This window comes from Halichoerus grypus, chromosome X, assembly GCF_964656455.1.
Source record: "Halichoerus grypus chromosome X, mHalGry1.hap1.1, whole genome shotgun sequence".
Lineage (NCBI taxonomy): Eukaryota > Metazoa > Chordata > Mammalia > Carnivora > Phocidae > Halichoerus > Halichoerus grypus.
The window spans coordinates 3,765,791-3,777,715 of NC_135727.1; positions in this window are offsets into that span (position 1 = coordinate 3,765,791).

The following is an 11,925-nucleotide window of genomic DNA, read 5'->3' on the forward strand; positions in this document are numbered from 1 at the left end:
AGGCACCACAATGATCTCTAGCTTCCTGAACAGCTGGTCAGCAACTCCTGGGCTCTGGCCTTCCCCACTGCTTCCCTCACCTGTCCTTTCAGGCACTGGCTTCCCAAGGGGCTAACAGTGCCTGGGCTCCATGCTGTTGCCACCTCCCCTCTACCACCATCACTGAACTGCTGCCTGCATATTAATCTGCAGCCCATTTGAGCACAGTGGACCACACAGCTCCAGCCTTCACAGACCCTAGAGAGAGTTGAATGTACCCCTCAGCTCTATCCCTGCAAGCCTGGGGAGCAGTCAATATGATAAAGGTGCAGGGCCTAGAGGGGACACTGAAGCCTGTATTTCCCATATTATAACCCCACCCATGGCCAATTCTGAGAATGGATGGGTAATAGGTTCTGGGCGAAGGATAGAAACAGCTGTATGGAAACTAATGATTCCTAGGGAAGAGGCAGCCATAGTGGAGCTCCCAAAACAGATAGGCAGGTTTGCTCAGTGCCTTTCCTTCTTGGGCTGGGGAGAGGGGAGATCATGGAATTAGAAGAACTGGTTTCTGCTAACCACTTTGCCTTAGTAGCTTTATCATATCCCAGGGGTCTGTAGCCCCCATAACCTCTGTGTTCCTTCAGTAGTTCAATACATTCATTCCACAAGTAATGACTGAGTACCTATCCTGTGCCAGTACTCTGCTAGGCTCTGAAGCCATAGTGGTCAATAAGAAAGATGATGCCCCTGCCCTCATGGAGCAGGCAGTACAGTGGGGAGTACTTCCATTAGCATACTAAGTGCTGTGAGGGGAACTATGCTCTGACAGAGAATAAAGGGAGAAAGGAGTGGTAAAATAGTGTGGTCTCATAGCCAAGAAGTCCCCCCAGTGAAGTGACATTTTAGCTGAGACACAAAGGATGGGAATTAGCCATGTGAGGAGTTGGGAGAAGAGCATTCCAGGCAAAGGGAATATGTGCTAAGGCTGTGAAGGGAAAAGCATTTCACTTATTCAAGGCAAGAATAAGCACATTAAGTGTGTGTTTCACCAGTTCTGGGACTCTGACTGAGGGGGAAGCATAGGCTGTGACAGACTGTCCACAGCCTTGGGATCCTGCAACTGCTGGGAATTTCAGTACCCCAGCCCTGCCTTCACTCCTCGACTCTCTCCCTTTCCTCTGTCACTGTAGGGCAGAGGGATTCTGCAGTCTGGTCTCCTCTCTCAGGCCTCTTAGAGCACGCCCATTCCTCTCTTGCCTCTCTTCTTAGATGGGGCTGCATACTTTGGCCTTGCAGAGCGAGACTGGGCCTACTAATGAAAAGACTCAAAAGTATAAGGTGATAAAAGGTGGAAAGGACATCCACATATTGGAGAAGAGTCTGTTTGCCTCTGGATTTCCCTGTCAATGAGGCACACTATATCTACAGATAGGACCAACACTGCTCAGAAATGATATTGGACCGACCATGATGCATTTATTGTACTTGAAAACTCTCCCATAGTTGCAGAGATCTAAGTCTGACTCCTGAGGGCTCGTGGAATCAATAAAGACTTCCCAAGCTGATGACCACCAGAACTCTAGTCTCTGGCAGGAAACAGGCACACTGCACATTTTGACTCACTCAGGCATTCCTCCATACCGCCATCTCTAATGCCCGTCATCCTTTTCACACCCCTTTATCACCACACAGTGGAAGGAGCACTGGGCCAGGAGTCCAGAAACTAAAGCTAGAGCCCTAAATTTGCACACTGAGCAAGTGACTGGCTTTGTGATTGGGCAAGGCATTTCAACACATTCATTAAGCAATTGCTTGAGCTAAATGCTAAGCTGACATCTGGCTTCAGTTTTTCACTCTGTAAAATGGGAACAATATTACCCACCTTATTAGGTTGTCAATGACATTATATTAATACCAGTTTACAAAGTGTTTGAATTTTTCCACCCACTCTGTAATATAAGAACTTAAAGTTGTAAATTTCATTCTAAAGACTGTTTTAGCTACATCACCCAGATTTTTTTATCAATTGTATTGAGTAATAATTTACATAAAATACACTCACGTTAGGTGCACAGTGTGATGAGGTCTAACAAATGCATACATGGCTATAACTGCCACAAAAATTAAAATACAGAACATTTCCATTACTCCAGAAAGTTCCTTCCTGTCTCTTTAGAATAAATCTCCTACCCACACTGACCCTTGGCAACTATTTATCTCCTTTCTGTAACTATAAAATAGTTATGATTTTCCTAGAATTTCACACAAATAGAGTCATAGAGTAAGTAGTTGTGTTTGGCCTCTTTCACCTAGCATGTTTATTGATCCAGTTGTTGCTGGTATCAGTAGTCCAATCCTTTATATTGCTGAGTATTATTGCACATTATAGATATGCCAAATGTTGTTTGTCCATGCAACAGTTGATGGGCAGCTAATTATCTCCAGTGTTTGCCATTATAAATATTACTTCTGTGAACAAATACAAACAAGTTTTTGTGTAGCCTTATGTTTTCATTTTTCTTTTTTTAATTGAAGTGTAATTAACATATAGTGTTATATTAGTTTGAAGTGCACAATATAATGATTCAATAATTCTATACATTATTCAGTGCTCATCAAGATAAGTATACCCTTGATCCTCTTTATCTATTTCACCCATCCCGCACCAACTCCCCTCTGGCAACCACCAATTTGCTCTCTGTATTTGAGAGTCTGTTTTTTGGTCCCTTTTTTTCTTTGTTTGTTCATTTGTTTTGTTTCTTAAATTCCACATATGAGTGAAATCATATGTCTTTCTCTGACTGACTTATTTCACTTAGCATTATACCCTCTAGATTCACCCATGTTGTTGCAAATGGCAAGATTTCATTACTTTTTATGGCTGAGTAATATTCCTCTGTGTGTGTGTGTGTGTGTGTGTGTGTGTGTGTCACATCTTCTTTATCTATTCATCTATGGATGGATACTTGGGTTGCTTCCATATCTTAGCTATTGTAAATAATACTACAATAAACATAGGGGTGCATATATCTTTTTGAAATAGTGTTTTCATTTTCTTTGGGTAAATACAAAAAATAATAAATAATTTGATTTAAAAAAATGGGCAGAGGACCTGAATAGACATTTCTCCAAAGAAGACATACAGATGGCCAACAGACACATGAAAAGATGCTCTACATCACTAATCATCAGGGAAATACAAATCAAAACCACAATGAGATATCACCTTACACTTGTCAGATGGCTAAAATTTTTTAAAAATAAATAACAAGTGTTGATAAGGATGCAGGGAAAAAGGAACATTTGTGCACTGTTGGTGGGAATGCAAATTGCTGCAGCCACTGTGGAAACAGTATGTTTTCAGTTTTCTTGAGTAAAAGAACTGAAATTGCTGGCTCACCTAGCATGTATATGAATGTACTAATTTTTAACAAATCTCTTGACTTGTTATTAGACATGTGAGTTCTTTTTTTTCATTTCTTGTGAATAAAACTGCTATGAACATTTATGTGGACATATGTTTTGACTTCTCTTTCATAAACACCTACAAGTAAAATTGTCAACTCATATGATAAATGTATGCTAAATATTATGAAAAAGTGCCGAACTATTTTCCAAAATGCATTTACATTTCCACTTGCCATGCATGAAAGTACTAGTTGGTCCACATTCTCAATAGTACTTGGTGTGTTCTGAAAATACTTGGTATTCTCAGTCCTTTTTTTTTTTTTTAGTCTTTTAGGTGTGTAGTGGTATCTTATTAGTGTAATTTGCATTTTCCTAATGACTAATGATATTGAGCATCTTTTCAAGTACTTATAGATTATTCATATATCTTCTTTTGTGAAGAGAGCTTTTCAAATCTTTTGCGCATTTATAATTAGATTGTTATTCTTAATATTACTGAATTATAAGAGTTCTTTATAGTCTCTGGATACAAGTTCTGCATCAAATATATGTGCTGTGAATATCTCCTCTCACTCTATAGCTTGTTTTTTCATTTTCTAAACAATGTCTTTTAAAGAGCCTACAGTTTCAGGGGCGCCTGGGTGGCTCAGTCGTTAAGTGTCTGCCTTCGGCTCAGGTCATGATCCCATGGTTCTGGGGTCGAGCCCCACATCGAGCCCCGCATCGAGCCCTGCATCGGGCTCCCTGCTCAGTGGAAAGCCTGCTTCTCCCTCTCACACTCCCCCTGCTTGTGTTCCCTTTCTCGCTGTCTCTCTCTGTCAAATAAATAAAATTTAAAAAAAATAGAGAGCCTACAGTTTCAATTTTGATAAAGCCCAAATTATCAGTTCTTATGATTTGTGGGTTTTTGTTCTAATTCAGAAAATTTTGCCTAACCCAGAGTCAAAAATATTTTCTTCTAAGTTTCATAAATTCAGCTTATATGTTAAAGTTTATGATCCATGTCAAGTTAATATTTGTGACTGGCATGAGCTAAGGGTTTAGGTTAATTTTTTTAATTTTGGATATCCATTTGTTCTGGTACAATTTGTTGAAAAAAATTATTCTTTCCCAGTTGAGTTGCCTTGGCATTTTTGTCAAAAATCAATATTTCTATTTTGGAGTTCTCTATTGTGATACTGTGATTTATAATAAGAATTATAGGTCTCTCCCTCTGCCTTCCCCCTCCCTGCTCTCTCTCTCTGTAACATAAATAAATAAATCTTAAAAAAAAAATAATTATATATTTGGTCTTCATTTCTATTCCTGGCACAGAATTCCTAAAACTTTTGGAATTTTCTAAGTGATAAAATAGATAAAACTCTTTTGTTACTCATAACAAGCCCCCTTCACCATATCTGAGTTTATGTTAATGATGTGATTTTTTGAAAGCCCCTAAGGATGGGGTCTGTTTGCTAGGGGAATCAACCATATGATTAGAAGGTTGGAGGGGTGCCTGGGTGGCTCAGTGGGTTAAGCATCTGCCTTCAGCTCAGGTCATGATCTCGGGGTCCTGAAATCCAACCCCAGGTTGGGCTCCCTGCTCAGCAGGGAGTCTGCTTCTCCCTCTCCCTCTGCCCCCCTTCCCCACTGTGCTCTCTCTCACACACTCTCTCTCTCTCTCAAATAAATAAATAAAATCTTTTAAAAAATAAAGAAGTTTGGAACTTTCGGCCTTACCCCTGACCTTTTGGGAGGGAAGAGGGGCTAGAGGTTGAATTAATCACCAACATGTCAATGATTTAATCAATCATGCTTACATAACGGATCCTCCATAAAAACAAAAATAAACAAACAAAAATGAAGATTGGGGAATATCCTGATTGTTGAATACATGAAAATGCTGGGAAGGAGGCACACCTGGAAAGGGCATCTATCCTTTCACCAGTCCACACTAAACTGATTATTGTAGCTTTCTAGTAAGTATTAATATTAGATAGTTTAAGCCTTCCAGCTTTGCTCTTCTTTTACAAGATTGTTTTAGATATTAAAAATATTTTGCTTTTCTATACACATTTTAGATTATATTTGTCAATTTCTACAAAAATGCCTTGCTGAAAATTTGATTGGGATTTCATTGAATTTATAGACCAATTTGGCAACAATTGCCTTCTTTTTTTTTAATTGTATATGTTTTAGACGTACAACTTGATTTGAAATATGTATACATTGTAAAATAATCCCTACAATAAAGCTAATTAACATATTCATAAACTCAATTCAAGATGGATTAAAGTCTTAAATGTAAGACCTGAAACTGTAAAACTCCTAGAAGAAAACATAGGGAAAAGTCTCCTTGGCTTTAGTTTTGGCAATGATTTTTTTGGTATGGCACCAAAAGCACAGGCAATGAACGCAAAATAAACAAGTGGAACTACACCAAACTAAAAAGTGTCTGCACAGCAAATGAAACAACAAAATAAAAAGGTGACCTGCAAAATGGGAGAAAATATTTACAAACCATATATCTGATAAGGGGTTAATATCCAAATTATATAAGGAACTCCTACAACTCAATAGCAAAAAATTATCAAGTAATGTAAAACTGGGCAAAGGACCTGAATAGACATTTCTCAAATAACAACATACAAATGGCCAACAGATATATGAAAGAAGGCTCAACATAACTAATCATCAGGGAAATGCAAATCAAAACCACAATAAGATGTCATCTCACACTTGTTAGGATGGCTTCTTTAAAAAAACAGAAGATAGGGGCGCCTGGGGGGCAGAGCTGGTTGAGCATCAGAATCTTAGTTTCAGCTCAGGTCATGGTCTAAGGGTCTTGAGATCCAGCTCCGCATCAGGCTTCACATTCAGCATGGAGTCTGCTTGAGGATTCTCTCCCCCTGCCTCTCCTTCTGCCCCTCCCACTCGTGCTCTCTCTCTCTCGCTCTCTCTCTCTCTCTGAAATAAAGAAATAAATCTTTAAAAAAACACAAAAGATAAGTGCTGATGAGGATGTGGAGAAAAGGGAACCCTGTGACATTGTTGATGGGGATGTAAATCCGTGCAGGTATTATGTAAAACAGTATGGAAATGCCTCAAAAAATTAAAAATATGCCATATGACCTAGCAATCCCACTTCTAGATAGTTATACAAAGAATTGATATCAAGATCTCAAAGAGATACCTATATTCCTATGTTTATTGCAGCAATATTCACAATAACCAAGATACAGAAACAACCTAAATGTCCCCTGATGAATGAATGGATAAAAAATGTGGTATATAAATACAATGAGATATTATTCAGCCTTAAAAGAAGGATGAAATTCTGCCATTTGTGACAACATGGATGAACCTAGAGGACATTATGCTAAGTGAAGTAAGCCAGACACAGAAACCAAATACTCTATGATCTCACTTATATGTGGAATCTAAAACAGTCAAACTCATAGAACCAGAGAATAGAATGGTGGTTAACAGGGATTGGGAGGATGGGGAAATGGGGAGATGTTTGTCAAAGGGTACAAACTTTTAGTTATATAGGATCAATAGTTCTGGAGATCTAATATACAGCATAGTGACTATAGATAACAATACTGTACTAAATACCTAAAATCTGTTAAGAAGCTAGATCCTAACTGTTCTCACCACCAATTAAAAAAAAGGTAACTGTGTGAGGTGATGGACACTTGTCATCTTAACAATACTGAGCTTTCCAATTCACAAACACAGCACATCTTTCCACTTATTTAGATCTTCCTTAATTTCTCTCAGTGGTGGCTTTATTTCCTTTTAGTTTTTGTTTGTTTGCTTGTTTGGTTTTCAGTTTATAGAACTTATATATATCTTGTTAAATCTTTCCCCTGAGTATTTGTGGTTTCAGATGCTATTGTATACGCATGTTTTTGTAAGGTCAGTCTCCAGTTGTTCCTTGCCGGTATATAAAAACACAATTGATTTTTATAAATAGTCTTGTGCTCTCTGAGCCTTACTGAATTCCCTTATTCTGGTAGCTTTTTGAGGATTTCCTAGGATATTCTACATACATGATCATGTCATCTACGAATAAGCAAGTGGTTTACATTTTCCTTTCAAATCTGTGTGTCTTATATCTCTTTTTTGAGTCTTACTGCTTTGCCTAGAATTTCTAATTCAATGCTAAATAGAAGGAGCAACGGACACTCTTGTGTTGTTTTTGATGTTAGGGAGAAAGCATTTGGCCTTCCATCATCAAGTGTGACATCAGCTATGTGTTTTTTATAGATTCTTATTATCATAGTGAGGAAGTTCTCCTCTATTCTAGTTACCTGAGAGTTTTTTCTTTTTATCAAGAATGAGTTTTAAATTGTTTCAGATTAATTTTCTGCATTTAGATGAACATATGTTTTTCTATTTTACTCCAGTTATATGGTGAATCATATGGATTGATAATAAAATATTAGGCCAACCTTGTATTCCTAGATGAACCCCACTTGGACATTATATATCATATTTTTAAATATATTGCCATATTTGCATTAATATTTTGTCAAGGACTTTTTCATTATTTCTTCTTCAAATATTTGCTAGAATTCACTAATGAAACCTCTGAGCTAGGGGTTTTCCTAGTGGGAAGGCTTTTAATTCTGAAGTTAATTCATTTAATTAACACAAGGTTATACATATTTTCTAATGCCTTTTGTTCCATTTTTTGTAATATGTGTCTGTCAAAGATTTTGTCTAAGTTGTTGAATTTATAGGCATAAAATTGTTCATAATTTTCTCTTATTATCCTTTTACATTTGGAGGATCTGTAGTAGTCACCTTTTTCATTCTGATATTGCTAATTTAGGTCTTATCCCATTTTTTTTATCAGTCTAGGTAGAGGTTTGTCAATTTTATTGATCTTTTAAATAGCCATTTTTTATTTTTTATTTTTTATTTTATTTTTTTTTATTTGAGAGAGAGAGAATGAGAGAGAGAGCACATGAGAGGGGGGAGGGTCAGAGGGAGAAGCAGACTCCCCACCGAGCAGGGAGCCCGATGCGGGACTCGATCCAGGGACTCCAGGATCATGACCTGAGCCGAAGGCAGTCGTCTAACCAACTGAGCCACCCAGGCGCCCATAAATAGCCATTTTTTAGTTTCATTAATTTTTTTTCTGTTTTGTGTCCATTTTCTAATTTATTGATTTTCAGTGTTATCTCTAGTATTTCCGTCCTTATATATATATATACTGTGTTTCAAATACTCTCCCCTCCTTCTCCTCCTCCTTTCTCTTTTTTTTTTTTTTTTTAAGATTTTATTTATTTAGTTGAGAGAGAGCAAGAGCAAGAGAGATCACAGAGGGAGGGGAAGAGGGAGAAGCAGACTTGCCACTGAGCAGGAAGCCTGATATAGGGCTCCATCCCAGGACCCCGAGATCATGACCTGAGCCAAAGTCAGACGCTTAACTGAGCCACCCAGTCACCCATCCTCTTCTCTTCTTAAAGTAAAAGTTAAAATATAGATTTTGGACCATTCTTCTTTGCTAATATAAATATTTAAAGTTATGCATTTCTCTACCATCACTGCTTTAACCTCATCCCATATTTTTGATATGCTGTATTTCTGTTAACCATTTAATCTAAAATATTTTATAATTTATGTAATTCTTTCATTGTCCCATGGATTACTTAGAACTTTTTTAGTTCTTGATTTTTTGTTTAATTCCACTGTGGTCAGAGAACATACTGTGAAATTTATTTAGGCTTGATTTGTATATGCCCTGGTATATGATCTTTCCTAGCAAACATACAATTTACTTGAGAAAAGTATATTCTCCAGTTGTTGGTGGGTTTATCCTAGAAGCACACACATTTTGGATTATTATGTCTTCTTGATTAACTGACAGAGTTATTGTTGTGTGTATCCCTTTTTTAATGGAAATTCTCCTTATATTTAAACCTATTTTGTCTGATAGCAGTATAGCCACACCAGCTTTTTATGTTTAGCAGTTGCATGGTTTCTTTTTCTGCCCTCTTACATTCAACCAATCTGTGTTTTTACATTTATTTTTTTATTTTTATTTTTTGTGTGTGTCTTTACATTTAAACTGTGTTCCTTGTAAATACCAAAAAGTTGGATCTTTCATTTTTATCTACTCTTACAATTTCTTCCTTTTACATGCAGTTTTACAACTATTTACATTCAAAGCATTATTGATATGATTATGGTTTTTTTAAAGATTTTATTTATGTATTTGAGAGAGAGAGAGCACGAGCAGGGGAGGGGCAGAGGGAGAAGCAGGATCCCCACTGAGCAGGGACTCAGACATTGGGCTTGATCCTAGGACCCTCGAGATCATGACCTGAGCCTAAGGCAGACACTTAACTGACTGAGCCACCCAGGCACTCCAATATGATTATGTTTAAGTATACCATATTGTCATCTCTTTTCTATTTGTCCCATATGTTTTTTCTTCCCCTACACCTACTTTCTTGCCTTTTTGTGGGTTATTTCTTAACATTTCATGACATCTCCATTATTGGTCTCTTTTCCAACATTTTAGTGTGAATTTTTAAAAGTTTACAAGAAAACAAAAATAATTTTACAATGAACACACATATTACAACCACCTAATTTCTATCATTATGACTTTATTGCTTTATCTTATCATACCTATCCATCCATCTATCCATCCTTCAATCCATTAATAAACCCATGTTCTTTTTGGTATATTAAAAAATCAATTACAGACATCAAGACACTTTTCACTAAATACTTTAGAAGCCATATCAACTAAAATTTGATAGTAGTTCATAACTTCTTATTTTTATATAAATTTATATGAAATGGAATGCTCAAATCTTAAGTATTTATTCTCTGAGTTTTAACAAATGAATACACCTAAACAACATAAATGAGTATCAAAATACAGAATATCATCATCTTCCCAGAAAGTTCCCTCAAGTCTCTTCACAATTAATCCCTACACCATCTACCCAAATTTTATTTTTCTACTATAAATTAGTTTTACTCGTTTGAGAGTTTTGTATAAAAAGAAGTCTACAATATGTACTCTTTCATGTAAGGCATCTTTCACTCAGCATTCTATTTTTTTTTTAATTTTTTTATTGTTATGTTAATCCCCATACATTACATCATTAGTTTTAGATGTAGTGTTCCATGATTCATTGTTTCTGCATAACACCCAGTGCTCCATGCAGAACATGCCCTCCTCAATACCCATCACCAGGCTCACCCATCCTCCCACCCCCCTCCCCTCTAGAACCCTCAGTTTGTTTTTCAGAGTCCATCGTCTCTCATGGTTCATCTACCCCTCCGATTTCCCCCCCTTCATTCTTCCCCTCCTGCTATCTTCTTCTTTTTTTTTTTTTCCTTAAAATATATTGCATTATTTGTTTCAGAGGTACAGATCTGAGATTCAACAGTCTTGCACAATTCACAGCGCTTACCAGAGCACATACCCTCCCCAGTGTCTATCACCCAGTCACCCCATCCCTCCCACCTCACACCCCACTCCAGCAACCCTCAGTTTGTTTCCTGAGATTAAGAATTCCTCATATCAGTGAGGTCATATGATACATGTCTTTCTCTGTTTGACTTATTTCGCTCAGCATAATACCCTCCAGTTCCATCCACGTCGTTGCAAATGGCAAGATCTCATTCCTTTTGATGGCTGCATAATATTCCATTGTATATATATATATACCACATCTTCTTTATCCATTCATCTGTCGATGGACATCTTGGCTCTTTCTACAGTTTGGCTATTGTGGACATTGCTGCTATAAACATCAGGGTGCACGTACCCTTTCGGATCCCTACTTTTGTATCTTTGGGGTAAATACCCAGTAGTGCAATTGCTGGATCATATGGTAGCTCTATTTTCAACTTTTTGAGGAACCTCCATACTGTTTTCCAGAGTGGCTGCACCAGCTTGCATTCCCACCAACAGTGTAGGAGGGTTCCCCTTTCTCCGCATCCCCGCCAACATCTGTCATTTCCTGACTTGTTAATTGTACCATTCTGACTGGTGTGAGGTGGTATCTCATTGAGGTTTTGATTTGGATTTCCCTGATGCCGAGCGATGTTGAGCACTTTTTCATGTCTGTTGGCCATTTGGATGTCTTCTTTGGAAAAATGTCTGTTCATGTCTTCTGCCCATTTCTTGATTGGATTCTTTGTTCTTTGGGTGTTGAGTTTAAGAAGTTCTTTATAGATTTTGGATACTGGCCCTTTATCTGATATGTCATTTGCAAATATCTTCTCCCATTCTGTCGGTTGTCTTTTGGTTTTGTTGACTGTTTCCTTTGCTTTGCAAAAGCTTTTTATCTTGATGAAGTCCCAATAGTTCATTTTTGCCCTTGCTTCCCTTGCCTTTGGCGATGTTTCTAGGAAGAAGTTGCTGCGGCTGAGGTCGAAGAGGCTGCTGCCTGTGTTCTCCTTTAGGATTTTGATGGACTCCTGTCTCACATTGAGGTCTTTCAACCATTTGGAGTCTATTTTTGTGTGTGGTGTAAGGAAATGGTCCAGTTTCATTGTTCTGCATGTGGCTATCCAATT